This window comes from Trichosurus vulpecula, chromosome 3, assembly GCF_011100635.1.
Source record: "Trichosurus vulpecula isolate mTriVul1 chromosome 3, mTriVul1.pri, whole genome shotgun sequence".
Classification (NCBI taxonomy): domain Eukaryota; kingdom Metazoa; phylum Chordata; class Mammalia; order Diprotodontia; family Phalangeridae; genus Trichosurus; species Trichosurus vulpecula.
The window spans coordinates 327,622,478-327,644,286 of NC_050575.1; positions in this window are offsets into that span (position 1 = coordinate 327,622,478).

Below are 21,809 nucleotides of genomic sequence, written 5' to 3' on the forward strand. Positions count from 1 at the left end.
GAAGTCTCAAGTTGGAAGCCTTGAAATTTCATAAGATCATATATTTGGAGTTGGAAGGAACCGTAAGGGTCAACTGGTAGAATCTCTTCACTTTGAAGAAGCACAATCTGAAGCCCAGAAATGTTAGGCAATTTCCCCCAAGATCACACAGAAAGGGGAAGAACCAGCAAGATTCCCTTCACACCATTACTCTCTTCCTACCTCTTTAACCATTCCTTCTTTGTCTACTGATTTTTTCTCCTCCTCTTTCCCCTTCCACATGGGTGTACTACATGAACCTGCCCTTGGCCTTCTCTTCCTGTCATGATGCATGTCTCTTCCCATGGCTTCAGTGATCAGTTCTCTACAGATGATTTTCAAATCTCTTTCTCCTCAACAACTCAGCATCTCAGAGCTTCAGTCCCATATTTATAGGTGTCTATTAGAGATTTCTGCTAGGTCCTGCCAGCACCTCAAATTCAAACACATGCCAAATTGAACTCGTCACCTTCTCCTCAAAACCAGATGCTCTCCTTAGCTTTGATATTACTGTTATGACTCCATCATCCTCTCAGACACATAAGCTAGAGATCTTGGAGTCCTGGGGTTTAGATCTAGAAGGTACCTTCAAGGCCAACCGGTCCAACTCCTTCATTTTACATAGGAGGAAAACCAGACTACAGGAGGTAAAATGAGTAACCCCAAATCACATAGGTAATAATTTGAAACTAAACTTAATCCCTTGACTCCTAATCAAGAACTCCTTCCATACCATGTAGCTTAACTCTTTTCTCTCTCTTCCACCTCAATCCAAAAAGTGGTCATACCCCATGGATTCTAACTCACAGCACGTCTTGTATCTGTCTCTTCTTTTCTATTTCCACTAATATCACTTTGGTCCAGGTTCTCATTGCCTCTCGACTGGATTACTATGTTGTTGTTGTTCGGTTGTGCCCATCTCTTATCAGCCCCGTTTGAGATTTTATTGGCAAAGATACTGGAGTGGTTTGCCATTTCTTTCTCCAATTTATTTTATAGATGAGGAAACTGAGGCAGATAGGGTTAAGTGACTTGCCCAGGGTCACACAGCTAATGTCTGAGGTCAGATTTGAATTTGGGTCTTCCTGACTCCAGATCCAGCACTCTATCCATTGTGTTACCCAGCTGCCCTCTGGATTACTATAATAGTCTTTCAAGTCATCTTAGGGCTACCAGCCTCTCTCTCTCTCTCTCTCTCTCTCTCTCTCTCTCTCTCTCTCTCTCTCTCTCTCTCTCTCTCTCTCCTGTCTCTCTCCTGTCTCTCTCCTGTATCTATGTATCTCTGATCCATCCATGAATTATCTTTCTAATGTGTCTCTAAAATCAAGTCCTCCTGCTTAAAAACCTTCAGAGATTCTCCATTGTCTATTGAATGAAGTATAAATTCCCTATCCTGGCATTCAAGGTGTGCCTAAATTTGTTTCCAAACTACTTTTACAGAGTGAACAAATACTAATCCTTTTGGCCTACTCTGGTCAAACTGGATAACTAATCATCAGCCATTCTCGTTCTGTTCTTTCACATTGTTCTTAATGCCTGGAATTTCCACCTGTTTAAATCTTTTCCTTATTTCAAGGCCCAACTCAGGTACCACCTATCCTATCAAGTCTTTCTGGTTCCCTACAACTGAAAGAGGAGTATACGTTCTCATGGAGTATACATTCCAATAGGGAAGACAGCACGTAACTAGCTAATTCCTCCTGGTACTTTGTCTGGATCTCTAGGTTGTACTCATCACATTCTGCCTTCTATTGTGGTTATTTGTACACATCTTCCTTCCCCTTCCATCCCCATCCCAGACAGCTGCCTGGTGCAATGGATGGAGCACCGGGCCTTGAGTCTGGAAGATCTGAATTCAAATCCAGCCCCAAACACTTACTTGGCAAGGGAGAAATCCTTTTTTGTTTTTACTTAATTACATGCCCTAGTATTTTGCCAGCCAACCAGAAGAGAACTAAAAAGATGACTTTTTTTATTAGTGATGAACTTCATGGTTTGCTTTTCTAACCACACTATTTACCTTCCTTTGGGCTAATCCAAATTGTAAACAAAACTAAATCGAATTGCCAAAAGAGATCATCTTTTAGGTGCTAAGCTACTGCAAGAAAGAGGAGCTGACTCAAAATAGAGCAGCTTGCCTCAGAAACTAGTTCTTTCTCACCACTGGGTTTTGTTCTATCAATTGATCAATCAACCAGCATTCATTAAGTATTTACTATATGCCAGTCACTGTGCTAAGGGTAGGAGATACAAAGAAAATCCAAAAACAGTCCTTGCCTGTCAAGGAGCTTACATTCCAATGTCACTTGTTTGTGAGTAGATTCTTGGTCAGGTATAGGTTGGAGTCAATGGTATCAATGCAAATAGAAGTGGATCCTTGCTACTTCATATTGACCTAGAAAACCACAAATTAACATTAGCTATGTTGTATTGTGTTTTTATTTATTTTGTTTAAGATTTCCCAGTTATGTTTTAATCTGCTTTGGACTGTACTGGGAGTTTTGCAGTGCCTTGTAGCTATGTGCTCTGAAACCTCTGGATTACATTAACTCTGTATATTCCTTGAGCATAGAGACTGTGTTTTTGTTTGTTTTTTTTTTTGTTTGTTTGTTTGTTTTGCCTTTCTTTGTATCACCAGGATTTCGACACTTCTGGATTAGAAGATCTCTGAGGCCTTTTCCTACTCTGGGATGCTCTGAAATTCATAATTTAGCCTAAAAGTTTACTTTTCTTTCACCATGGTATAAGTAATTATATTTTCAAACCTGAAGAAATAATGTTCACTGTTCTTCAGCATACTATTGGGTAATGTGCTCTGGTCTGTATTTTTCCAATTATTTTGATATCTTTTTGTTGAATGGGGAAATAAGTTCAAGCAAAAAGTGTCGCAGTGAAATAGATTTCTTAGCATCTGACACTATAATTATAAAGCAGTTAGCCGATAACTGGAGGTTGAAATCTGCTCCATTTCCTGCTTTGTGGCAAATACAAAAATCCATTTTCAAAAGTTTATTGATGCTTTTTAAAGTCATTAGCCTGTATACTGTATTTCACACCTCCCTCCACAACTCTTCTTTACATAACAGGCCCAGATGACCTAACATAGAGGCATCCATGTGGGAAAAGACAGGAACCTCCTTCTAGGAGAAGACAGTCTGCATTTCCCTACCATGTAGGTGAGAACAGCTTCTTTCCATTGACTGCACAGCTGGAATGGGCTGAGTCTTTAAAATTACCAGACTGGGACAATCTTTCTGTTTTTCTGGTAGCATCCGAAAGGTAAAGGTCCTATTCTCCAATAGTATGGACACCATGAATTGAGCTGGGTAAGAGGAAAGATTACTTTCTCTTCTCCCCCTTTTAGGCCCTATGGCTCTAAGAGATGGGCTTGGGGTTTGGTCTGTTTTGTTTGCCCTTTTTTGGTTCTAGGTGAAGGCTGTGGGGTTCTTGGACCTAGACACGAGCCAAGGCAATCTTGAAGGCAGAGTCCCAGGCCAGATGGTGCTGCCAGCCCAGCAGAGAGGTCCTAATAAGGTAGGGTGCCAGAACTCAAGCCCAAGGTGGGCTTTGGATTTGGAAATTGGTGGAACTATAGAGAAACTGAGCTAAACTGGGGACCTAATAATCCTCCTCCCCTCTCTAGAGAATGAGGTGATGTAAGTGAGGATTATGTCCTCCAGGTGTTTGTATATTTGTTCTTGTAGTAGCTTTGAAGTAAATATTCTTTGGTAAAAACTCATCTGACTATTAAATGGTTAAATGGAACTTGGGTGTAGGGACCCCTAAAACTCAGGGGACACAATCAGTGGGGAATGGAGCCAATGGCAGATAGACAGATACTCTCCAAGCCTTGTATCTGTCTCTACATCTTGTATCTGTCTCTTCTTTTCCACTTCCACTAATATCACTTTGGTCCAGGTTCTCACTGCCTCTTGGCTGGATTACTATGTTGTTGTCCTTCAGTTGTGTCCAACTCTTATCATCCTTAAAGGTACCAGAGAATCTTAGGAGGAGGGTCGAACTGTAATATACCTGGCCTTCAGGCAGTGAGGATCAGGGGAGTCACTGTTACACTTAAACAAAAATTGCCCCTTCACCTCCTCTCATCTTCCCTGACTTTCTTCAAAATGTGACTCAAAGGCCACCATCTACAGGTCTTTCCCAATTCCTTCCCCAGCCCAGTAGCTAATGCTTTTGTCTTTCAGAGAAGTATTCATCCACTTTGTATTTATCTTGTATATATCTAGCTAGTTACATCTTTTGGAATGTATTGATTGTAGAATACATCTATTGGAATGTATACTCCTTGAGTGTTGGAGCTGTTTTTTTTTGCCTTTCTTTGCATCCCCAACACTTAGCATAATGCCTGACACACTGAAAGCACTCAATAAATGTTTATTGATGACTGGTTGTTGACTGATTAGACCAGGAGTGGGGAGGCTATGGCCTTGAGACCACATGTGGCCCTCTAAGTCCTTGGGTGTGGCCTTTTGACTATTTGACTATTAAGGGGATTTGTTCTGCGAAGTTTGTATTCAGTCAAAGGGCCACACTCAAGGACCTGGATGGAGGGCCACATGTGGCCTTGAGGCCACAGGTTCCCCACCCCTGGATTAGATAGTTAAGCAAAACTAACTCATACAATAACCTTGTCTTTCAGTATATCTATACCACATTTAGTTGTTGTGTAATCAAGAGGTAGTCCCCACATCTTGACTGAGAGAAGAGAGATAGATGTTTCATATTCTGTTCCCTAAGGTCAAAATTGGCTATTATAATGAGAGCCTGCATGCTTTTTTGTGTTATTTTCATTTACATGACTGTAATTGTGTTTACCGTTCTCTTGCTTGTATTGATAAAGATCTACCTTCAAGAGAAGGTAAAAAAGAGATGAGAAGAACATTCATGAGAAAATATGATCATTCTTGCAGTAGAGGCACTGTCCGTCTTGTTCATCCCAGACAGCATTCTATGTCCCAGCCTTTCCACTAGCCATACCTTATACCTGGAACTTACTCCCCTTCAGCTCAGTCTCATAGAATCTTTACTTCTTTTAAGACTCAGCCAAAGCATTACCTTTTACAGGAAATGTTTCCTGTTCTCTTTCAACTGTGAGTGTTCTCCATCTCTTGTACTTGTTTTGCATATACGTATATAGCACATGTGGTCTATCCCCAATAGGAGGTTCCTTGAGAACAGGAACTTCTTCCCTTTTGTCTTTGCATCTAGATTGCCCAATACACTTAATAAAAACACTTAATAAAGGCTTATTGATTGATTTATTGATCGGCTCCAAACAAACAAATTGCTTTCAGAGGGTAAAATATCAGAGACCATTCCACTAAAAGGTTTGCATTAATCTCTCCCTCCCTCCTTTTCCTTTCTCTCTCTCTCTCTCTCTCTCTCTCTCTCTCTCTCTCTCTCTCTCTCTCTCCTGCTGTCTTGCTCTCTCCTTCTTTCTTCTTTCTCCCTCTCCTATTTCTTCCTCTCCCTCTCCCTTCACTCTCTCCTACTTGGAAAAATTGGACTAGACCCTGCAAAGAACAATGTCCTTATGGTTAATGCCATGAGATTACTTTACAAATTATATAATCTCAGAGAATGTATTCAGTTTAGATATCCAACAAAGATTTTAAGTGCCTACTGTGTGCTGGGGAAGATGCAAAGTTTAAGTTAAACACATCATGGAGTTTATAGTTTAGGAGGAGGAGATAGGAGTGCAGATAACTGATACATAATCATACGTGGTCCATTAGAAAGGTATAAAATAGTGGTTTTACAAGGGCATCTGGGTGATGCAGTGAATAAAGTGCCAGCTAAATGCCAATCCAGCCTTAGATACTTACTAGCTGTGTGACCATGGACAAGTTACTTAACCCTTTTGCCTCAGTTTCCTCATTTGTAAACTGAACTGGAGAAGGAAATAGCAAATCACTCTAGTATCTTTACCAAGAAAACCACAAAAGGGGACATGAAGATTCGGATATGACTGAAAAATGACTAAACAACAACAAAACATTGATATGTGAGGTTTAAGAGGTGGTCTTTACTGATTAGCCAATCAGAAAAGACTTCAGAAAGAAGGTGGTTCTGAGTCATGCTTTAAAGAGCAGATAAGAATTCAAGGAATTCAACAGGTAAAAAGGTGGGGAGAGGCATACCCCAGGCACAAAGAAGTAGTTTGAGCAAAAGCACAGAAACTAGAAAGCCCATGGAATGTTTGGGTGGCAGAGAGCAGTTTGTTTTGGCTGGAGCATACAATTCATGGGTTAGGGGCTATATTTGTAATATATATATATATAGCCTTTGAATGAGGCCCGGTGGGAATTGAGAGGACTGGAGTGGCAAGTGGTAGGGGGAATTGAGTGAACCACACTGACTCCATATTGTGACTCAATTCAGGATCTAGCTCAGTTCCCTTTCTATTCAGTTATGTGTCTAGTCTAATTTCTGTCTTATTAAAAACAATTCAATTTTGGGTATTGTGCAAAGACTTTGTTGCATTGTTTGAACCTAGCCCTGAAAGACTGGGAAGCTAGACCAACTCTACTTGCTGAAGAACCTAGGTTATGCTGGCCAGAAACCCAGTCAGATCCAAAGATTGATGCAAGGAGTTTTTTTTTTTTCATAGTTGTATATCTCAAGCAACCCATATATCTTAATCTAAAAACTGGCCCTGCACTGATCAATCAGTTATTGTTTCCATGTTCCTTTGATTGTTCGCAGACACATGGGGGAAATGGGATGCTTCTTTTTCTGACTTCAAGGAATCGGATCTGCTCATTCTCCCCCTCCCAACTTGGAAAGTCCCTAATCTTTGCTCCAATTAGAAATCAGATTACCTAATTTTGTAAACTGCTTAATTGCTATCTTTTAATTAACTGGTCTTATTTGATTGTTTTTAATGTATAAAAGCCTGTCTCCCATATATTTGGGGTCCAGTGCCAAAGCTGAGGAAGGTCTTGATTTTTTGGGCAATTGACATGCATTGCTTAATAAATTGATATGCTCAGAAGCTCAAACCTTTGTTTACTCAGTCATTTTATCTTTCACCTGCCACAACTTAATGCCAAATTTGCATTATATTAAACTTGAAAATCAGACAGCAATCTGAGGCAAGGTGATATGGATTTGTCATTGTTGGAAATTGTTAATTATTCCTCCGCCTATACAAGATTGTCAAGACAGTCTCAACACTGGTGATCATTGTGAAGAAGGCAATAGGAAATCAACCTAAAATGTCTCAGAAGTGGTATAGAGAGTGTGAAAAAAACAGCCTGAGTAAAACATTGGCATTGTGGTCAGAGTGATGGAGGTAATGCAGAGTGGAGGCATAAGGGAGAGAGCACACGGTGTGATCATGAGTCAGTGTGCTTGGGAGTGGATTCTCATTGAAAGGGCACAGGCATGCTTGGGTGAGGATATCTGGTTAATTTGTGGGTGAGTTCTGGTGGCATTCAGATGGGATGGGTTTGCTTTTAAGGTGAGTCATGATTTGGGGAACCCAGGAGGATTGAGGAGAGGGCTGGCATACTGAGGCTGGTGCCCCCAGCCTATGCAGATTGCTGGTGAGATTGTGTGCACATAGGGTCCTGGGATCTTCCACCCAGAGTGATTATAGTACTTGGCCAACAATAAAGAAAAAACACTGGCAGATAATGTATCTGAATGGCACCACTCTGGGCCTCAATGGTGTCTGTGGGAAAAGAAAAGGAGCCCCTGGTGGGACATGCAAATGGACCTGGAGCTTGAAAAGTAATGTAATCAATGTTAGTATATGAGTCTATAATATTTCATACCAAATTTTACCCTTCAGGGAGTAATATGATGTTATAGTTTCAATGAAGACTTGTTCTTCCCTCAGGTATAGAAGGAAGGCAGAGATATGCCATCCTGGACACAGGGGAGATAGTCATAGAATCACAAAATCTCAGAGGAATCTCAGGATTTATCCAAATTAGCCTGTACCTGAATAGGAATCCTCTCTACGATATTCCTGAAAAGCAGTCATCTAGTCTCTACTTGGAGACTTCCAGTTGGGGCTTCCCAAGGCAGTTCATTCCACCTTTGGATAACTCTGGAAGTTTCTCCTTGTGTCAAGCTAAAATCTGCCTCTCTAATTTTCAGATAGTGATTTTAACCTTCTCCCTTCCACCATGCACCTCTCCAATGCTCTGTGTTATTTATTTTCAATTCTTTGGAAACTGTTGGGTTTCATGTCTCCTATCCGTTCATCATCACCAATAGAATACTAATATTAGAGAGATAGTCCTTAGTTTCTGGGTGAAGCTTGGGAGGTCATTGAAAGAGGCTAAAAGTTTTCCAAGGGCAATATATCCCACACTCTTTCTGTTTTATTCTAGGCCCAATCTACCATACATTTTATTGTCTGTCAGAAACAGTGAGGGGCTGCAGTAGATAGTGCGCTGGACCTGGAATGAGGAAAGCCACAGTTCCAATCTGGCATCAGACACTAGCTATATGACCTTGGACAAGTCATTTTGACTTTTTCTGCCTGAGTTTCCTCAACTGTAAAATAGAGATAAAAATAGGACCTACCTCCTAGGGTTGTTTTGTGGACCAAATGAGATTATATTTGTAAAGTACTTAGCATGGTACCTGACACATAGTAGGTGCTTAATAAATGTTTATTCCATTCCCCTTCCCCTGTCATCACACATATATATATATATTAATAATTAATAATTAATATATATTAATGTATATAGGTTGTCCATCCAACCCTATTTCATAATCTAGGTAACAGTCTTCATCCATTTGATTTTTTCTTTGTGAATGGTCAAGCCTAAGTTTTTTGAGTAGGTCTTCCAGAGGGGCTTTGGAATGCTTTGGGGCTTGATGCACCAGTACAATATCACCCACAGACAGGGGAGGACCTCCATATCTATAGGAAATCCCGACTTGGATTCTACACTGGCTCTCCTCCATCAGAGTAGCATATTTTGCAAACATGGGTCCCCTTGTCATTCCTCAGTTGGTGTTTGTGATCAGAAAGTCATTGAATGAGGTTATTTTTACTGTTGTGTCTTTTGAGAATTCTTGAATGGTTTCAATGTATGGATAGGAAATGCTTTGTTGGAAGAAAATCTTTAAAGTAGCATTTTGTTCTACCATAGCAAGTGCTTTTTCATAATCAACCAACAATAAGCACAATGAGATCTCATATTCCCTATACCTTTAAGTCAATTGTGCAGTGGTAAAGACTGTTTCATTGCAGTCTCCTAATATCTTCATCCATGCGGGATGCCCTTGATGCAAATGTAGATGACCTGAAGATATTTAGTAGTCGTCGATGTTTCTTCTGTTGCTTTTTGGGGGTGTTAATGAAGTCTGAGTTTTTCCCACATCTTACCTTCTTTTGCATACTCTACAATTCAATCTTTGAATATTTTCACAATTGTGTTGCCTCCAGCACTGACCTCTTACATGTACAGTTGGTCCAATCCAGCTTTTCCCCCTATCTTTCCCTTCTTTTTCTCATTTTTAAATGTTCTACAATCACATTTAGTACTATGGTGTCCAAATGCTGCGACTATCTTGATGGTGAAAGAAGTTTGTTATAAAAATCTTTTAGATCATCTAAAACTAAAAGCTAGTATCATATGCAATGGAAATACACTAGATTCTTTCCCAACAAATGTGATAGTGGAGCAAAGATGCTCACTCTGCTTGCTATTATTTGGTATTGTTCTAGAAGTGCTAACAACAGTTTCAAGGAAGAGAAAGAAATTAAAGGTATAAAAGTGGGTCATGGGGAGATAAAATAATCCTTATTTGCTGATGATGTGATGGGATACTTGGAAAATCCTAAGGAGTCAGCACAGATACCTATTGAGACAATAGTTTCTGCAAAGTTTCAGTTGCAAAATAAAACCTTATAAATCAACAGCATTTCTGTATAATAACAAAACATGAGAAGCAAAAAATAGAAAAGGAAGTGTAATTCCAAATAAGTACAAAATGCATAAACCATCCAGGGATCAGTCTACCAAAGTACACAAAAGACTTGTATGGGTTCAACTACAGTGTACTCGTTAAAGAAATAAGAACACCTTAAATAGCTGTATGAATATTTAGTCCCTGTGAGTAAGCTGTGCCAACAATAAGAAAAATGAAAATAATTCCAAAGTGAATTTATGCTTTTGATGCTATTCCAATCAAATCACCAAGGAGGTGTTTTATAGAACTTAATAAAATAAGAAAATGTACAATGACAAATTTATTTGGAAAAAGAAAAGATATGGAATATCAAGAAAAATGATGAAAAGAAATAGAGATGAAAGGGGAATAGCACTTCCAGACTCAAACTGTATTATAAAGCATCAATCATCAAAACTATCTGGTACTGGCTTAAAAAAATAGGGCAATAGATCAGTGAAATAGACAAGACAAGGGACAATCAGAACCAAAGGAACTCTATAACCCAGTCAGTGTTGGAGATGTGGAAAACAAAAATTTTTTGTGGGGGGGGGAACCTCCTTATTTTATAAAAAAAAAACTTCTGGAAAAATTGGAAAGCAATTCTAGCAGAAATTTGGCTAGGACCAACACCTTACACCATATTCCACAATACATTCTGTATGGGTACATGACCTTTTTATAAATTTTTTTTGAGGAGGGAAGCCAGGGCAATTGGGATTAAGTGACTTGCCCAAGGTCACACAGCTAGTAAGTGTGTCAAGTGTCTGAGGCTGGATTTGAACTCAGGTCCTCCTGATTCCAGGGCTGGAGCTCTACTCCCTGCACCACCTAACTGCCCCAATACATGACCTTAATATTAAAGATAAGACTATAAGAAAATTAGAAGAGGATCATATAATATACCTCTTATAGGTGTGGGTAGGAGATATATTTCTAGCTAAACAAGAGAGAGAGGTAATTACAAAAGATAAAATATATAACTTTAATTATATGAAACTGAAATACTTTAGCACAGACAATTAATGCTAATGCACCTAGGATAAGAAAGGAAGTGATCAGGTGGGGAAAATTTTGTATCACATTTCTCTGATAAGGATTTGGTATCCAAGATATATAAATATGCATAATGTATGTATTTATGTAACAATCATTTTCCAATATATAAGCATTCAAAGTAAATGAGTAAATAATTCTCAAAAGAATTGCCAAGTACTGACAATCACATGAAAGAATGGTCCAAATCACTAATAATAAAAGAAATACAAACTAAAACAACTCTGAGATCTTATCTCACACCCTGAAAATTGGCAAAGATGACAAAAAATGGCAATAGTCAATGTTGGAAGTGTTCTGGAATGATAGGCACACTAATACATCATTGGTGGAGCTATGAAATGGTATAACCATTTTGGAAAGCAAGATGGAATCATGCAAATAAAGTGACTAAGATGTCCATATCCTTTGAATCAGAGACTCCATTACTAGGTTTATACCCTGAGGAAGCCATCAATAAGAAGAAAATCCCCATGAACTCCAAATATTTATAATAACTTTTGTGATAGCAAAGAATTTTAAACAAAGTAGATGTCTATCAGTTGGTGAATACATAAACAAATTGTGGTACATGAATGTCATGGAATATTACTGTGCTGTAAGAAATGATATTGGTGATGAATACAAAGAAACATGGAAAGATCTATATGAACGGATGCAGAATGAAGTAAGCACAGCTATGACAACGATATACACAATGACTACAACAACATAAATGGAAAGGAAATAACACAAGAAAGCAAATGTAACATTATAAATATCAAGCATGACCAGAATGAAGATATATCAGCGGACACCTCTCAACCCACCCCTTAGTGAAGGTGGGACACCCACGGGTGTTACACATTGCTGTGTTTTTAGCCTTTTTCAATGTACCAATCAGTTGTGGTGATTTTTTTCTCTTAAAAATCCTATTTGTTATATGGACTGGCTCTCTGGGAGGGGGAAGGAGAAGGATACTGAAGATAACTATGTTTCTGTAAGAAACACAATATATCAATAAAAAAACCTACTTTTAAAATCTTAGTTATTTTCCATTTTTTCTTTCTATTTGTTATTCTCCTTTAATTTTATTTTTAGATGCCTTCCAGATGACTTTGCTTAGTTGGATCTCTTGTCAAACTTTCAAATTAATTTTACTCTTCTTTGCTTCTCTCTGCTTTATGAGGCAATACTTCTCATAATCATCCATCATCTTTCTTCATGGGACTTCATAATATAAATGAGTTTATATTCTAAACTAGCATTGTCTTTGGCTGCCATCTCTCTCTGCTTGGCAAGTAAATCAAGCGTGTGCTGACTTAAGCACTTTTAAGGCTTTTCTGTTCTTATTATAGCAATTGATTTACATCAGTTAAACTTCTGAATAAAATTATTATAGTAGTTGTCAGTGTCATTTCTGCTGTCCATTAGTCACTGTCATTATCAATTACTGATTTAACTAGTTCTGCATGGAATTGTTTAAATTATATGACATGTGTCCTCATTATTATTCTTTCTTTTAGATTATTCCTAACTCTGGTCTCTGACAAGTGTGTGGTAGGGTTGTGCACAGACAGCTGATTTACGGGATGACTCTAACATCAGTGAGGTCTTTTCTAAATGTTAAAATATATTTCACTTCCCATGTTACTTGGTGTTCATTTTGTCTAATACCTATTGATCTTTTTCTTAAAGAAAGTATTTAAAAGACATGACATATGCTTATATCAAAATCTACCCCTGTACTCTGATTCCCCTTCCTCTTTCTAGTGCCACAGAGATCCCAGCTCCTGGCTATGAAAGTTTACTAAGGCCTTGACAGCCAACTTGGTCACAGCCCTTAAGGAGCAAAAGCCTGTTGGGGGCTGCAAGCTAGAAACACCAGAACTATAAAGTAAACTTCCAGTGCTGGAGAAAATAGACTCTGAACTTCTTGGCCAGAAAACTGAGAATGAAAGAAATGGAATAAGTCACCAGGAAAGGACACTGTGTGTATGGGGTCCTGTGCAGCACTCCACCAAGTCTGAGGGAAAGAGCACAGCATCCAGCTGGGGCTAGTTCTGACCATCCAAAAGTCAGTTGAAGCAGACCTAGGCACAGTGGGAGGAAGCCGACACTCTTTGAGATCCAGCCCCCTAAGGAAACAGCAATTAGAGGGGAGAGAGTCAGGAAGTGATTAATAAGGAAAATAAAGAGGTGGTGGGAGAGACTGAAAAGACCAAAGATTTCAGGAAGAAGAAAACTCAAAGACCTTGAACATAATCAGATAGATCATCAGGAAAACAGTAACAATAGTAGGAAATATGGCTTCTGGATCTAGTAAATGAGTTCAGGCATCTATGAAAAAACACTGCAAAATAAAGGAAAATGATTCAGCACTTGATAAGAAAGAGGACCCTGTGGAATTTGAGAAGAACATGGAACTACAACACGTTATTCGTGAGTGGTTTCAAAGAGAAATGAGAATTATGAGAGCTGAATTTATGTCCTACAAAGTAACAATAACAAACAGAATAGAAAAACTTGTATCTGCATTGGCAAGCCTTACCAAAGAAACAAAACAGAGAACAATAAATTGGGAACACGAATAAACAAAAATAAAAGGGGACCTAGAAAAAGAGAAGCAAAAAACAATAACATTAAAAGAAAATGTGCTCACTATGCAAGCAAAACATGCTCAACTCAGGATGTGCAGAGACAACTGAAAATAAAGATCATAGGTCTCCCAGAAGAGCACAGCAGGACAAAAATCCTTAAAACCATAATAAAGGAAGTAATAGAAGAGCCTGCTTAGAACTTCTAAATATGGTAGATGAAATTCCCACTGAAAGAATGAATACATCTCCTCCAGAAAAAAAAACCCTAAAGCTGCAAAATCCAAGACATATAGTGGTTAAATTGAACAATTCAATTCAGAAACAAACTCTGCAAGACATCATGAGAAAGACCTTCAAATACAAAGGAAAAAAATTGGAAAACACAGTACTATTCCACACCCACTAGAAAAAGGAGAAGGGAATTTGTGTTGAAGAGCAATGGAGCTCAGAGTGTAGCCCAGGGTGACCTATTCTGCAAATCTGAGCTTAACCATACAGGACAAAAGATAGATGTTAAATAATAAAGAAGAGTTTGAAATATTTTTAGAATGAAAACCATAACTGAAAAGATTATTTGCCTCTTGAATACTCCAAACAACAGAAATGCAGGAGGAGTGAATAAATTCAGCAGTCAAAGACAGTAACATGGAGACCAGACAACAGAGAGACCAGCAAGAGACTTCTTTCTAAATGTTTTTCCCTTTCTATTTTTTGAGGGGGGAAGGCAGGGCAATTGGGGTTAAGTTACTTGCCCAAGGTTACACAGCTAGTAAGTGTGTCAAGTATCTGAGGCCACATTTGAACTCAGGTTCTCCTGACTTCAGGGCTGGTGTTCTGCTCACTGCAGCACCTATCTGCCCTGTGTTTTTCCCTTTCTAAAAAGGGAGGTGGCGTAAAGGCAGAAATATGGTACAGGTAACAGTGAATAGGCAGATAGAGGATATTGTGGACAGAACCTGGGAACACTCTGCCTACAGGTGAATGCTTCTTCTGTTGGACCACGCTACACAATGGAACTATATATAAGAGGGAGAGTGAGGAAAGCAGGGGGATAGAGAGAAGTGAGTGATGTTCTGGCATGAAATTAAGTGCTAGCAGTAAGGGGAAAGATGGCCTTTGTGGTCTCAGAAAGAGAAGCTCCTACAGATAAGTAGATGAAGAGGAAGGGGAAAGATTAAAAATTTGAAGGCAACAAAGGATGCTCATTTTGGAAGTGTGAGGGGGTTCTACCGATGGATGCTCCTACAAGTGAAGAGAGATAGTCAGTGAAGGGAGATGAGGACCTTGAACTTGATGAGGCCAGAGAGATTTGGTGCTGAGAGGTAGGAAATTAGAATCCCTGGGGGCAACTGGCACCCGGAGGAGTAGGGGAGCATAGACACAGGGAGGAAATTTCTAGGCAAATGTAGAAAAAGGTCAGCAAGAGAGGGTGTAGATCAGTGGTAGGCTGAATTGATCAGAGACATAGTAGAAGAGGGGCCCTACCATGGGGCAGTGTCTTCTCGGACACCTGCAATGATTGGTATTATTCTGGAAAATGAACCACGGTGGGAAAAGCCTTGCAAGGCAGTGGCAGAAAGTCCCTAGAGAGGAGAGCCTAGTGTAGATACTTTGGAAACTTCAATTGCTTGAAGAATAAAGAGAAGTGAGAGAGAATAGATGATTGTAGCGGTCATGAATCAAAGAATGAGGGTCTCTAGAGTAAACAGAAAGAGAAGATGGATGATGAAAAGAGTGAGAGAAATTCTTTTTTTTGGAAAGGGGTACAAAAAATAAAACTTAAAAACTGGGGAACAGGTCTAGCTGAAGGGGAGGAGAGGAAGGGCAAATACGAAATCAGAAAAGGGGATCAGAGGTAAGGGGAAGAAAGCCAGTGGAAATAGGACCATCTTTTTAAAAAATTAAAGCAACTAAAGGAACATAATATTGTGTTTACAGCAGAGTAGGGAACTCGAAACTGAAATGCTTTTGCACAGACAACATTAATGAATCTAGGATAAGAAAAAAATTGTATCAAATTTTTCTGATAGGGGTTTGGTATCCAAGATATATAAAAATTAATAAATACATGAGACTAATAGTCTTTCTCTAAATGATAAATGGTCAAAGGATATGAACAAACAGTTCTCAAAAGAAGAATTGCAAAGTATTCACAACCACATGAAAAAAATGCTCCAAATCCTTAACAATAATAGAAATGCAAATCCCCAAGGTTTCACCTCATACCCTGCAATTTGACAAAAACGACAAAAAATTGCAATAGTCAGTGGTGTGGAAAGATAGGTACACTCATGTATTGTTGGTAGACCTGTGTACTTGTACAACTATTTTGGAAAGCAATTTGGAATTATGCAAAGTGACTAAGATGCTCATCTCCTTGCAACCTGAGACTCTGTTACTGAGTTTATACTCCAAGGAAGCCATGAATGAGAAGTCCCCATATACTCCAAAGTATTTATAGCAGCACTTTTGGTGATAGTAAAGAACTGGAAGCAAAGTAGATGGCCAATCAATTGGGGGATGGCTAAACAAATTGTGATACATGAATGTAATAGAATATTGTGCTTTAAGCATGTCTGTGATGAGTACAAAGAAGCATGGAATGATCTGTATGAACTGATGCAGAATGAAGTAAGCAAAGCCAAAAAATATATATACATAGTGACTATAGCAGTATGAGGGAAGAAGCAATTACATACTAAAAAAAATCCAATATCAGTGTAACAAAATTATAAAGAACAAGTGAGAGACTTCAATGAAGATATATGAGAAGATTCCCTCAACCTACCTCTTCATGGAGGTGGGAGGTCCACAGGTGTTACACATGGCACATGTTTTGGGTCTTTTTCAATGTATCAAACAATTGGGCTGACTTTTCCCCTCTTTTTCCTCTCCAAAAAAATACTGTTATATGGTATGGCTTTCTGGAAGCAGGAGGGAGAGGGACACATGGGATGCTATGGTGATATAAGAAACAGAAAATGTCAACAAAAACATATTTTTAAAACATATTTATGATATAGAAACATGAAGCTTCTGTGTACGGTATAAGTCTTTAGACTTTTTCAGCGTTTCCTGATTTCCACTTTTTAATATTTCTCGTGATCCTCACCCATTCCCATCTTTGTGCTGAATCACCTAATATAAAAGTGTATGTTGATTTACTTTGGATGGTCTTCCTAAGCTCTTTATAGAATTTCTCTAACTCTTTATCCTTAGCAACCAATGGTGATACACAGGGTACATTTATTTTCATGGTGGTCTTTTTGGAAATATTTATCACGAGCATTGCAATACAAGAGGATAAAATGCTTCATGAAGTAAGTAAGCATTTATTAAGACCTACTATGTATGCCATGCACTACAGATTCAAAGATTAAAGTGAAGTAATTTTTGCCTTCAAGGAATTTATATTCTAATCAGATCTTTCTCCCTCCTTCCCTCCCTCCCTCTCTCTCTCTTAGCAAAAAAGCATTTATTAAATTATTAAGTATGTACTTTGAGCCAGGCAGTGTGCTAAGCAGTAGGGATACAAAGACAATAGTAAAACAGTTTTTGGAGGAAGAGAGAGAGAGAAATAGAGAGAGAGAGAGAGAGAGAGAGAGAGAGAGAGAGAGAGAGGGAAGAGAGCTATAAAGTGTCTGTAGTCATATTTGACCTCAGGTCTTTCTGATTGCAAGCCAATGCTCTACTAACGGAACCACTTAACTGCCTCCAAATCTCTCTCTCTCTTTTTTGATACATGCTGTAGTATCAATTATGTTGGGACGTTTTTTTTTTTTTACTGTTTTAGAATGATAAATTAATTAAGTGTCTTTGATTGAGCTTTACTAAGTGCAAAGCTCCAGGCCCAACCCCCTATCTACTAGGTGCTAAGCCTATGTGGGCTGTGTTTCAACAATCCGGCTAGCAGCTGTTGTGGAGGTGAAAGACCAACACAAGCCCAACAACAAGAATACTACCAGCACACTGCAAAAGCACAGGTTCTTTTGCTCTGCTTAGTAAGGAAAGCAAGGTTGAGGGGTTCACAAGCTTACTTTAATTCAGCATACAAATATCATTCACTTAGTTCAGGGGAAAAACCCAGCACCCTGAACTTCAGAGCAAAATACAAACAAATTACAAACATTGACAGACAGACCTTGTCTGATTCAAATCCTAATTCATAGTTACCAGAATTTAACAAAGTCCCAACATCCGGGTTTATGAGCTGGAGGGCTTCTTAGCTACAGCTGCCCTGAGTCTCCACCTCAGCACCACCACGAGTGAGAGCCCTGCGCAAATGGCTCTGTCTTCTCTTCATAAAGCATTTCAGACGTCATCAAACGTCATCTGAATGACCAGAACTTAGGCTCCTATGATTGGCTCTTGAGTTAGCACCTCCCCTTAGTACCCTGGGAACTTCACACCCACATAGGCTTAGCACCTAATAGGGGTTTGGGCCTGGGGCTTAGCACCTAGTAAGACTCAATGAATACACTGAATTACTCAAAGAAAACAAAAGCCAAACTCTTCAAGGGCACTTGGTTGAACTGAGTGCTAAGAGCCATTTTGCTTACCAACACAGGCTGAAGCCCTCAGAGTCCTAAGCGGAGTTGCTAAGACCAGAGCCAATAGTAGGAGTCTAAGTTCTGGTCTCTCAGATGACGTTTGATGATGCCTAAAGAGTGTATAAAAAGAGAGAACAGAGCTATTTCATTGGGGCTCTCACTCACTGGAAGGGTATTGATGTGGAAGCCGCTGGAGCCCTCCAGCTTTGAAGAAAACCCAGATGTTGGTGCTTCTCTTTTTGGTAGCTATGTATGTGATGTCTTGATCAGACAAAGCCTGTCTGTTGAATTGTGTTATTTGGTCTGTTGATATTTTCTATTTATAATTTCTATTTGTGTTTGCTCTGAAGTTCAGGGTGCTGGCTTTTTCCCCTGAACTAAGTGAATGATATTTGTATGTTGGATTGAAATAAGATTGTTAACCCCTTAATGTTACTTTCCTTAGTAAAGCAGATCAAAGGAATCTGTGCTGGCAGCGTTCTTGTTGTTGGGCTTGTGTTGGTCAACCACCCCCACAGCAGCTGCTAGCCAAATTGTTGCAACATATGCATACATCAATATCTATAGATATAGATGTGAGACAGAGACAGACAGAGACAGACAGACAGACAGACACACACACACACACACACACACACACAGACCATAAATCAGATACAAGGTAGCCTTGTATGGAGAGGCAGCTCAGAAAATCCTCATGCAGAAGAGGTACTTGGGATGCTTTGAAGGAAAGCAGTGATTCCAAGAAGAGAGTTGAAAAGGAAGATGTTTCTTGTTGCCTTTAGTCATCTGATAAAACCAATTCTACCAATTCCTTCCTTTTTCTCTCCATGGGAGGAGGTGAAGACGAATTCTCCTTTTATTGTCATTATTTTGCTTGAAACTAGAATGTCAAGACTGATGTGATTTAGCTCCTCCAACACTATGTCGACTGAGTCACTAGACAAGGCTCTCACATTTAGAGAGCCAAGTTAAGTTAAAGTTTGTTGACGGTGTGAAACCTCTTCCCCTTTTCTGCCACTCTCTGCCATGGTTATTGCTAAAGAGGAAGAGGGCTGCACTGAACTGAGGTACAGTTTCTACTTTCACCTTATTGATAAGAATAACATGAGGGACCTTGTCAAATACTCTGGTGAATTTCCACAAAAAAAGGTGATAGACTCAGTATAGACTGAAACATACCCACACCCACACACACACCCACACACACCCACATCCACACACCCACACACATACACCCACACCCACACACCCACACACACAGAGAACATATTAAAGTCCAAATTTGGACATTAGCCATCTCTCATGTATATGTATGTATGTATGTATATGTATGTCTGTATGCGTGCATGCATGTATGTATATATTTTGCAGGAATTTGTTTTGCCTGGCTACACGTATTGGAATGGGTTTTGTTTTTCTTGCTTTCTCACTGTGTAGGAAAGAGGGAGGTGGGAGGGATAGAATTTTCAACTAAAAATGTAATTTAAAAAACCAGCAAGTGCTTTGGTGAAATTCAGGTGTACTAGGTCCTTGGCTGCAGCCTTTTGACTGAGACCAAGTTTTGCAGAACAAATCCTTTTATTAAGAGGATTTGTTCTTTAAAGTTTGGATTCAGTCAAAGCACCACACTTAAGGACCTAGAGGGCCACACGTGGCCTCGAGGCCGCAGGTTCCCCACCCCTGTACCAGACTATCAAATTGCTAAAAAAAAAAAAAGGAAATGAGATTAGTTTGGCATAATTTGTTCTTGGTTGTTTCCCTTTCTAAATGCTCACAAACCATCCCTTCATAAATAAGCATTATTAGTTTCTAGGAATTGTAATCAAATTCAGTGAGGCCTACAGCTGTAAGAATCCAACCTGTTTCCTTGGATATTCCAACAGTAATCTCCCTCCAGATTAACATTAATCTATTAATCATTTCTCTTTGGGTTCTGTTGTTCGACTAGTTTGAATCGAACTGCAACTATCCAGCTCACATTTCTCCATCTTGTTCCAAAGGGTTTCTGTCAAATGCATTGCTGAAATCTAGGTGCGCCATGTTGATGACATTCCTCTAAATCTCCTAGTCTAGTCACTTTTCAGAATAGAAAATTAAGTTAATCTAGTGTCGCTTGCTCTTGAACCCGTTCTGCCTCTCCAACACAGTGATGTGGAAAGAGGACTGGAAAAGTGGAATCATGGGACCTAGGTTCACCACCTGATTCTGCCATTCATTTACTACCTGTCAGGAATTCATTTCTTTGGGCCTCCATGACCTTGTCTAAAGAGGAAGTGGGAGTGATGACCTCTAGAGTCCTTTCTAGCTCTTTATCCGTGATCTTATGAACTACCTGGAAGCCTCTCTATAAAATGATAGATGGCTTTGTGGTGAATAAAATGCAATAGGAGGGAAACTGAGGCATATTTCTCCAAGCAAGGTAACAGTTTGTTAACAGTGATATGCATAGCTATTAATAAAGTGGGTCAGACTAATCCCTTCAGTTAGGTTAGCAACTTGAGATCAAGAGAAAAAAAAACCTTCTTTATTGAGATGCAGGAAAGGAGGAGTCCTAGTTAGTTGGGGAATGTTATAACTGACTACAGCTGGAAAAGGTGGGTTGGCCTTCAGTTGTAGATGATCACACCCCTCTGACAATTAGGAAATGTTAATTGCTTGATGGGCCTCAATTGCCTCTAGTAATTTTGGCTAGAAAATCAGAACCACCCCAATCAGGACCACCTGGTTGGGGAAATCAAACCACCTCCAATTTTATAAGAAGAGACAAGGGCAAAAGAACTGTCCCTTGCGGAGGAGCTCAGCCTAAACTGGTTTCTGTTTAGAGGTAAACAAAACAGAGGTCCCAAGTTCAACTGTTAGCCAGCAAACGTCCAGGGGGCTAGTAGTGATCCCTCTCAGCCATACCTTTAAGCCAATTCAGACTCGGAGAGACCCTGTTTTTGAGCTTAACTGAGAAATGGGCCTTTGACAAAACGGGACTAGGGTTGATTACAGAATAGAATCAGTTATTAAATGATACAGCATCACTCTAACATCCTCAGCTTTCAATTAGTTTATTTCGGTACTCTTGTACTGAAACCCAAGACATGGTTCTTCAATAGAGCTGCCTCATACAGCCTTGCCCTCCATCGTGAATTCCGTGTTTTCGAGGGAAATCAGTTTCTCTTTCAAATTAGTTTGTCACTTCTCCTATCAGGCAAAGGGACTCTTCAGGGATTTCCCAGACGACTAAGCTTTTGTTTTTCATTCTTGTGTCAAGTCCATTGGGCACCATTGCTTATATCTAAAGACTCAGGCACCAGATAGATACACCCTTACTGTTACCAAGCTCCTACCCCAAGCATTAGGTCCATTTATTCTCCTTATGTATTTTTTTTTCTTTTGCCAAGTAGAGATAACTGGGAGTTCATAACTTTTCCTTTCAGATATAACATCTATTAGGGAATGTCATAACTGTTCCGAGAACTGTAATCCCTCCATGGTGATCCAATATGCGTTCAGTCTTCCAAACTGGGAGCTTCTCCTGTGTTTTCTTAACCCTTGCTCTTCTCATGTTCCTACAAATCAAGGCTCACCTTAGGTCAGAAGCTGGGGAGCCTGTGGCCTCTAGGCTACATGTGGCCCTCTAGGTCCTCAAGTGTGGCCTTCGAAGTTTGGATTCAGT